The sequence below is a fragment of the Homalodisca vitripennis genome, unplaced genomic scaffold (genome assembly GCF_021130785.1).
Source record: "Homalodisca vitripennis isolate AUS2020 unplaced genomic scaffold, UT_GWSS_2.1 ScUCBcl_3225;HRSCAF=8615, whole genome shotgun sequence".
NCBI classification, from domain to species: Eukaryota; Metazoa; Arthropoda; class Insecta; order Hemiptera; family Cicadellidae; genus Homalodisca; species Homalodisca vitripennis.
The window spans coordinates 13,781-27,780 of record NW_025779356.1 but is presented as its reverse complement, the minus strand read 5'-3'; the positions used below and the strand labels follow the sequence as shown (position 1 = coordinate 27,780).

At 30.7% G+C, this 14,000-nt stretch overlaps 1 protein-coding gene across 2 annotated transcripts in view; it reads right to left on the bottom strand.

Annotated features, from left to right (window-relative positions):
- LOC124372444 (acyl-CoA Delta-9 desaturase-like) overlaps positions 1 to 13,446 on the bottom strand; it is a gene marked incomplete at its 3' end in the record, with an annotated part of 40,445 nt that extends 26,999 nt beyond the window's left edge. Inside the window, 2 exon segments of one of the 2 annotated variants that reach the window (XM_046830846.1) lie at positions 3,773 to 3,805; positions 13,327 to 13,446. 2 annotated transcript variants of the gene reach the window in all.
- Between the last annotated feature and the right edge of the window lie 554 nt (positions 13,447 to 14,000).

Genomic DNA, 14,000 nt, shown 5'->3' with positions numbered 1-14,000 from the left:
GTAGCTTTAGTATGGTTCCATGTATGTCTGCAAAGTGTTTTTTTAACTAAAATATCTGATATAAAATGGCTATTTCACACATATATTTTTCATTATAACTTCAGTTTGTAAACATGGTCACCACCTCCAAGTTGAATTTTATAAAATCGAGTTGTCACAACAACAAAACAAAACAATTTGGTTATGACCTACTTCATATGCAAGTAGTAGTAATATTTCACCTTGAAAGAAAAAATATATTACAAAATATATAACTACTAATTTTGATTTTTAGTAAATGTGTTTAAAAAAAATTGTACAAAGTTTTAAGTCCACCTGAAATTACAGGTAAATTGCTGCTATTTCTATCGTTAAAATATTAGAAGTGAATGTAAACCAAGAAATTTCCAAATAAATAAATCAAAGTGATGAAAATCAAAGCTGTTCTGAGTAAATAAATATTTACAAGAAATGAAATATACCGGGGTTTTTAATCATGAGCTCAACTCTATCACATTACAGGTCAGTTAACAATATTGCAATCAGTGACCATTCATGTGTTTATACAATCAGTTAGCGCTTCACTGGTCCACCACGGCTTCAGTGTGCAACAATTCCTTTGATCAAAATTATGCAACAGAACTTTCTATCAGTAGTTATTTAAAAAATAAGGCATTCTTAGGATAAGATAGAATGTTGCACTTTGTTTGATTAGAAAACATGTTTCTAATAATTTTAAATAAATTTATGCTGAATCAATGAAAATGTTTAGTAAATTTAGAAAGTAATAGTAAATTAAGATTTCTGAGATTGTCTTATGATGTTTTTATGCAATCTAACCAGATATTTTATGCTTATCATAGCTCTTGTTTGTGTAAACATAGTGATTTAAATGTTTTAAAAAATCAGTTCAAACCACCCATGTATTTTATTACTTTTAGACAGAGATTAACTGGATATTATTTTTCCACTACTTTCTTCTGGCCACAGATTTGTATGTGGCAAAATGTGGTAATCTTGTGGCTTGCAAAATCTTGGTTCTTGTACACTGAACATTTTTTCATCATAAAATAGGCCCTGTAATGATATGCCATGACAGATTTTAAAAAAATATGGCAAAATACAAAATATTTATTTATAAATATTAACCCTAATATGGGCACTTAGTTTACTTTTAAATAGCAGCCTGTTTTATTATTAATCATATAAAAATATATCACTTAAGCAATTATGATAATTTTTCATAAGTGATTCACAGAACTGTTTTCAGATTACATTTACCTCGAGTATTTCATACTAATTGGCCAGTTTATTTTGCTATTTGTATATCCAGGTAGATTTTTAATACCTCAATAATTTATTTTAGGGCAAAAATAAAATAAGCTTTTTTAACTGAGCCCCAACCAGTTTTAATTGAGGGAAATGAGGTTATTCTAGCACCTAATTATAAATCAATATATGGGATTATTTAAAATTTGGAACTGAAATTGGAAAATTTGGAACTGAAATTTAACTTCCTTTAAATTAGAATAAATACCATTCAATATCATGAAAAATGTATTTCATAAGTTAAAACATAATGTTGTGTTTCAGATGTAAATGTATGTGTCAGAGCCTATTTGTCAAATTAATATCATTATTAAAAAAATGTCCACAAGTAAATTGCAACAATTACCTTATTACACATGATGAGCTATTTTGCTATTTTATAGTAGCCTGCTTATTTTGAGTGTAACCCAAAACTGCTCTTAATAAACACACATACATTTCAAAAGAAATATGAACACACATTCATGTTTGGAATGTGTTTCAATAGAAAATGAACTTTTGACAATTCAGTATGTACACAATGCATAGACGGCTCACTAGAATGTCATACAATGTCATATGCTACACATTAAAATACTTCCACGTTATGTAACTTTTGAAAGAATAAATATTAACTGATCACAATAAAATTCATGTAGATGCAAAGAGAAATACACATACTCCTGAAATATCAGGTATTTAAAGCTTTTTTCTATTTTAAATAAGACGAAAGAGCTACAAGGAACAGAACTACTTTTCTATACGTTTACATATTATAGGCTACAGACAAAATCTAAGTATGTCGCAACAATTACGTTTGACATTTCTATAGTTTATTTCCGGACACAACAAATCATTAATTATAATTTTTTTGACTTTAAATACATATTTTTTAATTTTTCACACTATTCTCTAGAGATAAAAATGTATACCTTAAATTTTTCCTACATAAATTTAAGTTAGACATGAATTAGAATTTTGGAGGAATTTATAAATACATCTTTATATACAAGGATTACGTTATATTAGAATAAAAGATGTGTTAAACATGCTTCTGTGCTGTTGGTTGTACTTCCAATGGAAAAATATATAAACAGTTACCTAAAAACATTGTACCACTTCAAGGACAAAGAAAACTAATAAAATGCCATAACTAGATATACGCGTAAACCATTACCTGGCAAATTACTCACAGCATTCAGTGAGTAAAGAGGAGGATAAAATGAGGAAGTTGAGTAATGAGTGGATGACAGTCAACCGCCTACTTGATAATCAGCTAATCTGTTTGTAACACTCACGTCACACCATAGGCTGTGACTGACATGTGGGTACTTGTATTCCAATCTCTTGAATATGCTTACCTGCTTACCTCACTGAAACTGATGTAAGGAAGAAAAAAAACAAAACAAAAAAAACGACACATTCTGTTTTATTATAATATAATTTGGCAAAAAGAACTACAAGAAATTGTATTACAATAGTCTTGGCGGAACAATTATTGCTTAATCCAACTAGGACTTATTTTACAACATTTTGGTTGACTTTATAATACTATAAAAGTAATACCTTATTTTACTAAACACTTTGTGCTAAAAGAGGGCAATTTATAATATGTACACATTTCTTAAATCATTAATGGTTGAAGAGAAGTTTTCTATATTAAGGGATTAAAATTATCTTCTTCTTTGTCCATAGTTAACATGATACAATGTATGTATTTAATTAATTTTGTTTCTGAATTCTTTCTCTTAAGAGTTTATATCCTCAAGTAAAACAACATTTGATTTCTTGACATCAAACTTATAATTAACGTCCAGATTTTTCAATCTAGCCTCAAGTTCTTTTTTCTTCTTGATCAAGCTTTTTAAAACCGCGACTTCAGTAGCTAGATCAAGACATCTGTTTTTCTTGATGCGGTTGTCATTCAGAGACTGCTGTGCCTTTTCTGAAACGGAGGTTTTCTTTACATTTGATCTGTTTGAAAATCGAAACAAGTGCGGTTTCTGCTGATTGGGCGGTAGGTATTTTGCTTTGAGTAGACGATTGAACATCGGATAATTGTCCATAGTGAAAGCTGCCATTTCAGCTACTTCTGCATGTTTGAATTCAATAAATGCATACCCCTTGGATCTCCCGGTTTTGCTTCTGGGCACACAAACATTTGTAACTGTCCCGAACTGGCTAAAGTACTTGTCAAGCTGCTCCTCATAGAATCCGTGCGGAAGGTGTGAAAGATATAAAACACCTCTCTGAATTCTTGGATTGTACGTTTTCTTCTTTTTCCTTGGAATCCTTCTGGCAACTGGGTTCCTCGTGTTAACTGCCAACTTGCTATTATTTGTGGAAATGTTGTTTTTAACTGTATACTTCATATCTGCTATTTACTCTTGCAACTTAAAGTAAAATTATATGATAAAATAATTTATCAATAAGAAATGAGGAAGATACTTTGATAACAAAGTGTATAGATATGTTTTACACTCACGTCCTTGTAAAACTCCGTTATCGCTGTTTCTGCCTGTAAACACAATAAATACCACTTATTTAAACTTTTTTTTAATCTTTGTAAATAAATCCAAACAAGCTACGGCATGTATAATATTATCTACGTTCAGTAAAATGTCTTATGGAATAAAACAACAATATAAATTAGCTTTCATTTCTCTGTCAGTTAATGATTATAGTTAACCAACCCTAGAACAAACAATCAAATTATGTCGATCTGACACGCACCCGTTTCAACAGTTCATATAGTACATTTTTAAGTCATCACTACCACCACTATTTATATACCATTTCAAATATTATGAAACAGGTGTCTATCTATTTTGGTAAAGACCAAAAGATATTTAGTCACAAAAGGTATTTATTTTGCTAGATAGTGTTAATTATTTATAAACGAAATTGTTGTGGATCTTTTTAAATTGATATGTTTAGAAATATGATTGTTTTATAAGTGAGATATGTTGTAATTAGTATGCTAAGTTCAATATAGGCTATTGTGCAGTGCAGTGAAAATGTTTTGGAGCTACCATATTAGTGATATATCATGGGCATGGTTTATTATGTTGGGCTATAGCTTGTTATAGGCTCTCATTCCAATGTCCTAATATTTTGCTTTTTTTGACATTAGAAAACTTTTTGACCTGTCAGTCAGACAACCTAAGCCTTGTCAGTGACACCTAGATTTTTTTCTTTTCTGGAACCCAAAACTTCCAATATTTCAGAAAAAGTTCAAATATTTTAAATTGATTGTAAAATTAGTGAAATATTTCCGTACCAAAATTTACATATGAAGTAACTGGTTTTTTCAAAACCTGTCGCTCTTAACACCACTTTACTCCTATGCACCAACAAGCCTACACTTGCAGGGTACCAGGTAATTATTATTAATTTACTTATTATTTTATAGATCACACAGTTCTCTGGTATATTTTGCAAACACTTAGTGTAAAAATTATATTTTTTGCTAATTATTGAAAAGTATAAATTGATTAATAAAATAATATATTTATTGTTTTGTAGTACATATAATTCTATAAATTTTGGAAACATTACTGTAATTATGGTTTTTGAAAATGTTTGAAACTAAACCTACCCCTTAGTAACAAAACCTTTTGTGTACTATTAAGAGGTTTTTACGATACATTTAATTTTGTTTCAAGATAACCTGGATACCATTGTATATTTTCTGAAACTAGATAAAATAAAGAACAAATTGGTTATATCAGATTCTAATATTTATTATATTACCACACTTTACCAGATGCAGTCCCACCACTTCAAAAAGGAAAGTTGTATTTTTTGTGATTTATGCCTAATGTGTTTTATAGCATAATTATTTCCACATTCTCCTGAAAAAATGCATTACACATACAGGTTTATAGTAAAAATCTATTTTTACAACATTTTTCAAGTACTGATACAAAACACTCAAAAATTGCCTACCATTTGAGGAAAATTACTGCCAGATTCAGGGTTAAAGTATGATCTAAGATGTACAGAAATATTTAGTATCTAAAGAAATTTTAAATAAGCAGCTGTCCATAAATTTTTCATAAGAAAATGTATTAAATAAGAAGAGGTATTTTGAACAAATGGTAAGTGGTAAAATTGTAAAAAATACAAATTTACACCTTACTTTGTATTAATGAAAAACCAAAAATGTAAAATGCCAAAAGCCAAGTAAAAATATCCCTGACATACCAAATGAAGTTGAGAAAAGATGTAAGAGTTTTTAGAGGAAGATGAAGTAAGCAGACAATGTGTGGACAAAAAAACCAGGTCACAAAAAATAAACTGAAAAATGCTATCTAAATTTATATATATCTACATATTTCTTTAATAGTAGGGGGACCCAAGCGGAAATTTTTTGTGTTACTAGAGCGTGTCAGAAAATTATATGGGGAGGAACGTCGTACCCTGTAATGTACCCCTAGCACATATGAACCTTTAATATAGGGGTCTGCATTGAGGGCAGACCATCAGACTAGTAAAAAAATCGATCCTCAGAAAAACTCATGCGCGTAGATAAATACAAGGTAAGTTAAGTACATGTAGAACAGTGTAGATTTCTATAATCTGACGATTTAAGCGTGGTATAAGGAAAGAGGCAAGTCACAAAGGCAAAAAAAAAATACGTTACCTCGAAATACTCAAGCCCGATTGAACTTTTTTATTTTGAAGGAAATCTTTTAAGGATTACGGAAAAAATATAATCTGACGATTTTCATGTGGTGAGGTAGCTAAAACCATACATAAAGGGTGGAGCGTACAGCCGCTGAGAACTGTATATTTCCAACTCTGCGCCTCTCTTTCCTTCTCACTCTTTCTCTGCCTTTCACTCTCTCACACCATCTGCCGCCATAATGCCATCTCAGCTGATCACAATAACAACATGTTTTTGTAGAAGTACGTTTTTAATTATTTGTTTGATTGTTCACTCATTTATGTTACAATAATGAGTGATATAAGTATGAAATGTGTATTTTGTGGAAAAGAAACGTGAAAAAAAACAAAAATTTTTTTTTCAAATGGTCAGATGAACAATATTACTCCACATTATTGTCAGATTATCATTTAGAACGGTCAGGACATCGAATTGAACTACCTGTATAAATATCTGACGCACTCGAGTATTTCAAGACCGCATTTTTTTTTTACATTTTCACAAATCTGTCATGACTTTCGATCACATCCAAATCGTCAGTCATTTAAATAGGATATTTTTTTTAGTTTACTTAACATCTGACACGCTCGAATAACTTTTTTTCTTCTTTTTTCTATCCCTTTTTATGGCCACCGTCCACTAATTACTCGTCAGATTAATATCGCTCAGTTATCAGAAAGACATAGCGTGTATACATTATGAATGTCTGACGCGCTCAAGTATTTCCATGTGAATGTTTTTTTTACATTTTTGAAAATTTGTCCACGCTTTTCTCCACACTGAAATAAAAAACTTAACATAAACTTTTTTCGTTTTAAGACTTAATCTTCACAATCCTATAGGCCCCCATGACGCTTTAGTAACTGCAAATTTAGCATCCCGGGCTCCCCTACTATAAAAACTTGCACATGAAATTTGCTTCCTACTATAAGTAACATAAGAAATTGACTTGTTTTGTCTTTACAAACATAGACCTTTATAAATTTAAATAGCAGATTGCCAAAATAGGAATACTTGCTTATGCCAACTACCTACTAATATGTCACTGGTTGTAATTAAATTACATAAAGTAGGCATTAACTGTTAAAGAACTCTTAAAATAACTTTTTGAACACTATTACATGTGAAGGAAAACTTACAAAAATAATAATGATTCTTTATTTGTTGTAAACCACATATTGGTATTGACAACACCATTAAAAGCAACAGAACAGTTCACGGTTTTGTTAAGAAAACTACATATAAGAGTAGATCATACACAGACCACAAATAACTAGGTAATATGCGTAACTTAAAATTATTGGAAGAAGAAGAAAGATTCCCTAATTGATCACTAAAGACAACTTAAAGGCCTACAAAATTTATGAAACACTACACAATACAACAGGCACAAATATTGAGCAAATATTTTCAATTATTGGAATATATTTAGATTTAACAGTACGGTATTAGAGTAGTTTGTAAATTAAATAATTTTAGATTAAGATTAAGCATTGTATGGTATAACATAGTGTCATAGTTACATTTCAGTGTAACTTTGTCAGTTATAGCATACTTAATATTGTCAGTTATACCATAGTGTGCTGAAAAGTGACAACTACAACATATATTTAAAAAGTACTTATTTGGTAAGCGTGAATAAAAAATTGGATTTGCTTAAGTTTTTTATCGAGGTAACAATAAAAAAAAAAGAAAACCATACAACTTTGACATATTAGATCACCCTGTATACAAGAAGTTAAATAAATCTAAACTTATTTCAAAACCATCATTGAAATAGAGATTTGTAAAATGAGATACATATTGACCTACCTTTACATTTTAAAATCATTAGAAAAATGATTCATACCCTCTCCCCCCCCCACAACAAAGTGCCATTTTGGGGTTTTTTGAGTGTTGAAAATTATTTTTCCAAAACTATTGTGATGAAACATGGAGTTGTTTATTTAAACGAAGGAAGTAATTTCTCGGTTCAGCTGCTATAAACTGCATACAAGTGGTCTGCACTCACACTGTATATTCTCACTCTAAGTATGCAGTATCAGTTTTTGTACTGTTGGTGACAGTAACCTAAAGCTGCTTCTGCAGTTTTGAACATGTGGTTTGTTTGTGTTTGTTAGACATAGTTCAGTTATATCCGTCCAAAAAGAGGAAAGTTGATAGTGAGTGCTGTATGTTTAATAAGTAGAGTATACACTACTTTTGCGTTAGTAAAAACATGCACTGAAAGAGCACTCAATTATGTCCCCAAAACCAACAAATATTTAATTAAATAAGTTTGTCTCTAAATACATTTGCACATCAAATACAACATATAAGCACCGAATGACATTAGAAACCAGTTTGAGAGTGTCTGTACGAAATTTGAGTGGCATTTGATCCCTTTGTATGAGTCAACGGATGTGTTACATTTGGCTAAATTGGTTGTTTATTCCATGGAAATCAATGTTACTGGTACAGGTATTTTTCAGGACGTGAATTACACTATCGTTAAACTCAAACCTGACCTAAAAACTTAGGGAATAAGTACAGTTAGAGGTTAAAGTATCTGTGGCTCTTAATCAGGCTTAGTATGATATGTTTAAAATGCAATAGGTGAGAAACCCATTGCATTACCAGAGAGGAGTTTTCAACTCGCTTTGCTGACTTTGATGTGCATCAATAGCAGAAAAGATAGTTATTTCAAAATTTTAAGTTATCTTGAAATTGAATATGCACCCCCAAACTTGAACTGACTGAACATGCTGCCTATGGGAACTTGAAAGAGAACTGAAAGGAATGCTGCAAGTTACACCTTCCGTTTTAAAGGTAGGGTTTGATATGTATTTTGTAATCAATTATTAATAAATTGATAATTGTCAATTAACAAATTGATCTATATCTACGTTTTTAATTTTTCATTGCAAGTCTTTCAGTGGTGTCTTCAAGAGAATAAAACACATTGCAAGTAGAATGTTTTCAGTTTTTGTATCACCAAATATATTTTGTAAAACCAACTTCTCAAAAATAATTTTGTTACATCCAATTAAAGAGCCAATAATTCTGACAAACACTAAAATCTATTTAGGTGATAGGGTTATAACAGTTCGAACAAAAATGGACTGACTCTATTGGCCAAAAACAACTACACAAATTTATCACATACACATGAAAGCTAATGAACTGTTCAATAATATAAAAATAAAACAAGTTTTGTATAAAAATGTTTTATAGTTTTATTTTAAAATCTACCTACTGAATTTATTCAGTTACAGTACTGTAGAACTTTCAATTCTTGGTAGCAAGTGTGTACATATCTAATCATAACATTGTACATGGTCTTCCAATAAAACAGGGTCATTGTTTTTGTGACTGTAGTGTAATAAGCAACTACCAACACAATCGGATTATGATTATCGATTTTAAATATAGATACTATTGAATACATTTGTCCTATATATATATATATATATAAAATCAATACTTGCCAGCTTTCTTTATTTAAACTAGTGACCCAACGTCATTATCAGCTGCCGTTATTTCGTTTATGTAGAAGACTAGTGACAACGACAAGAATAATGGCGATGAATATGGAGATATTGGCTTAAAATGTTTTTGTAAATATTGAGCAATGTTTTAAATGATTACAAGATAATGATCTTAGTCCTTTAAATCCGAATTATCAAACTTGTATTGATGAAATGAAAACAAAATTATAGGTGGTAATCAAATAGTATTTCACTGCAAGAAAAGTAAGAACAAACACAATGTATCTAAATTTTTTGAACATATTAAATTTGGTATGATGAATATAATGAAAAATCGTGTACTATTATACTTGAAATCAAACAAACTATGACTTTTTAGTTAATGAATGTACTTTTGACGGCATCAGTACCTGCAGAAATATAATTTCAGATTGGTTAAAGTAATCGTAAGTACTACGCTGCTCAAACGTCGTTAACAAATGAACCTAGCTGGCAGAGTTGAAACTATCTTTCGGTTAAAGGATGGTCTAACTTACTATACTCATCCATTCGCAAATAAAAATATCAAGGATTTTCAAAACTTTGCCAAAAATGGAACTTATATTTCATCATGAAAAGTTTTAAATTCAAACAAAACAGAATTCATATTAGTAACACTTATGTATGTTTGGAACACCAAACACAGTGTGTCACTTCTTTTGAGACATAAAAAATTATAAAATATCATTCTTATGTATCATACTCATTTTCATTAATCATTATAATAGATTGGACTGTGGAACCTTCAGTTAAAATGTCTGCAAAAACATCAAACTGCATATGACACTAGAATACAAGTAATAGAAACTTTGTTCAAAATGAAGACAATTCTTGAATGTCTTATATGTATGAAAATCAGTCTTATCCCGTAAATCAATCCGTGTATCAATAGCCTATTTTATGTCAACCATATAAGACAATAACAACGGCTGCAGTATAGTAAATGGCCACCACCACATGTCAGTGTACCAAATTATCAATTAAAAATACCTAAATGACTGAATTAAAAAACATTATAATTATTTACAATTAATTATCGCCAGCTCTTTTTAATATATTGCATAACAATATTGTTCCAAATTAATCAAAACAAAGTAAAATCAGTTGGATGGTATTTGAGTAAAGACCAGATAAATTATTACTTTTTTTACATACAAACAGCTGAACTATAAGCTTACTAGGGTAGGGTACGATAAGCGGACCCGGTTTTTTATATCGAAGAATGTAATCATCGATACCTAATATTCGCATCTCTAATCCTAGACTATCAATCGATATAAAAGTATCTATAGTAATCAGTAACAATCATATGTTTTAAATTAAAATATGAATTTAATATTTACAGTGATCAAACAAATTATTATATCCAAAATTAGGGAATCTGAAGAGGACCATATTTGCTCTTCTCACAGTTACAGAAGTTGTTTCTTTCCCACAAATTTCACATAATTGTTTTTTCAGTACGAGTCCAACATGTTGGTCACGAAAAACATGTCTTATCATCTTTCAAAGCAATGTTGTGTAGTTTTCTAAAATTGATTGCCATTTTTAATAATCAAATGTTACTTATATAAAATTGAAATATTACCTTACGAGTATTATTTGAAAGTGTTTACAGCTGTTGTTATAGATTATTTAAGTTAATTGTTCAAAATAATTAATCAGTATCGATTGATTATATCAATGGTTATGATTAAGTAATATCGTTTGCCAATTTAGATATAAAAAACCGGGTCCACTTATCGTACCCTAACTGCTTACTGTACTTCTAAATACCTAACTTATAACGTAACAGTTCGACATTTTGGTTACAGTACTTTAGATAATCATGAATATATATGATTTGATTGTGAAGGTGGCCACTTATTATACTGCAGTCACAAAAACAATGACCTTTTCCATGAAAGTGACAGCATTCACGAAAAGTGCTATTTGATGTTCTCATTAAAACTTAAAAGTAGTAGTATGTAGGCTACTATCTTATTGCAACTTAATGGTGTACACTTATAACAGAGTGTAGACAGAATAATTTGATAACAAGGCTATCTCTGGAACTAAGTGTAATATTATGTTTTCCAAACAATCAGTGAATATTAAAGCAGTGTTTACACCAGAATTGGCAACAAAAAATTGCCAACTCCGATTGCCGACGTTAGTTGCCGATGGAAGTTTGCAATTTGTATCTGCAACCATGAACACAGTTTGCTTAATTTGTACTGCAACTTGCAACCAAAAAATTAGACAGTAGGCCTATATAGAATGTCGAATGCGGAAGAGGTTGTACTTGCTGCGGCAGCGTGTGTTGTTCTAGGTAAATTGAGAAGACGGAGAAGATTCTGGGTTCAACCTTCATTGCAGGCAAGAGCAAGGTATAGTGGCAGCGATCTATTGAATGACAAATTATAGAGGTGATACAGATCCTTTGACGGGAGAATTTAGATGCGATGGCAGTATAAAAAGCTTTTTAAGAATGTCAAGCAACGATTTTGAATGTATAATTTTTGGTATTGGACACATAATTAGCAAAAGGGATACTAACTACAGGAAAGCAATTCCAGTGGGTGAATGGTTAGCTATATCTTTGTGATTTTTGGCAACTGGCGACCCTTATACAAGCATCAGTTATTTGTTTAAAGTTTCAAAGTGCGATATCTCTCTTTGTGCCAGATGTTTGTGAGGCTTTGACATGTTTCCTGAAGGATAACATACAGGTGAGTAAATTTTAAATACCTATCAACCACGTGGAGCCCCGGTGGGAGGGGTAGCGGGGTTAGTTGCAGACTCAAATCACCGCTCAAGGGGTAGCGGGGTTAGTTGCAGACTCAAATCGCCGCTCAATTTGGCACTGCATCTCGTATTGCCGACCGAGGTTGGCAACCGCCTTTGATCTTTACCGACTTCAGTCGAAAAACCAAATTTTGGTTGCCAACTCGTAAAATCGGTCTGCAACTACAGATGGCAATGCGAGTTGCAGTTGTTTTAAGGCGTTCAACTTAAAATTGCAGATAAAAGTCTGCAATCATTGGTTGCCAACTCCGGTGTAAACGCGGCTTAAGACGTGTAACTAGAGTAGACACAACACCCATATTCAATATTTATTCTACAAATCAATAAAACATGTTTTAAAAGCCTATATTAAAAAAAAAATTACAATTTTGTATTTAAACTAAATGCTCTTCATATACTACAGAAAGAGTCATGAACAAAATTTATCAAAAACATTAAGCTCTGCTGTAGGGTAACAAAAAGACAATCAAAATTAATAACATCCAATACTGATGAACGTATAAATATCCAAGAATAGATTTTTCTATGTTATATAATAATTAAATTGTTTAAAGTTATATTAAAATAAGAGAGGAATAGGTCTGTCTCAAAATAATGTTTGTCTCATTATGTTTGGAAAAAAATTGGACAACTACAGCAGAAGATTTACTCTGTTCAAAGAGTTTGGGCAGTTGTATTCATCACAACTTTAAGTTATCAACCACAATAAAACAACAATGTTGCATAACTACTCCTTGCCCTTTACTGAGCCTAAAACAAGCTGAAGAACTACCAGTGTTGAACTAACAATTAATGAAGACTGGGAGGTTATAATATATACAAATTAGGTACAATATATACAATTAATACGTGTTGTCTAAATAGGTATATAGCTGAAAGTATAAACGGGAAAATACTATTTGCTACCACTTAAATAAAGACAACAAAAACAATTTTGATCGTCTGGTTGCTGTTTACCAATGACAGAAAGATGAACATATGAACAGATAAAAACATTCCGCTTGTGCAGACAAACAAATAGAATTATAGTAGATGATCGTTATTGTTAGATATAATAGATTTTGATAACTGACTTACCTTTAAATATTAGGAAATAAAATTCAGTCCAATTCACCGCACGTTGTTGATGCTTCGCTATGCACCGAACGAAACAAATTGTAACACAAACACTCCCCCGCAGTCCAGCACCTGTGAGTCTATCTATTCTATATACAGACAACTACACCTGCTGTTAAAATGAACACTGGGCCCAGTGTTTCCACGTTCATCACGACAATTTTCCCGACAAACTAAAAATACCTCTTTTCTCTCGTGAAATATTTTAAATAAAAATCTTCGTTTTGAGTTCAAATATTGTTATAGACCACGAGTCTTTCTCTTTTCATGAGTATATATTTTATTCTATTTCAATGGGCAATAATACTTTTTACTATATTTAATATCTTTGACGACTTTAACAATATAAAGAAACGATGTAACTATTTAACAACAAAGTTATCTGACAATAACAACCATAACTGATATATGATATAATAAAATTTGTTGATATAAACAAATAGTCACAAATGTACATGTATACGATCAAGTAACTTCCATAGATAATAAATAAATAAAATAGTATAACTAATATGAAATATAAACCAAAATATAAACTTGTGAAAAATCTTATAGTTTATCTGTACATTAGTAATTATAAACAAATAAAGACCAATACCATAAAAAACTATAACAATAATAAATCAACAATAAAA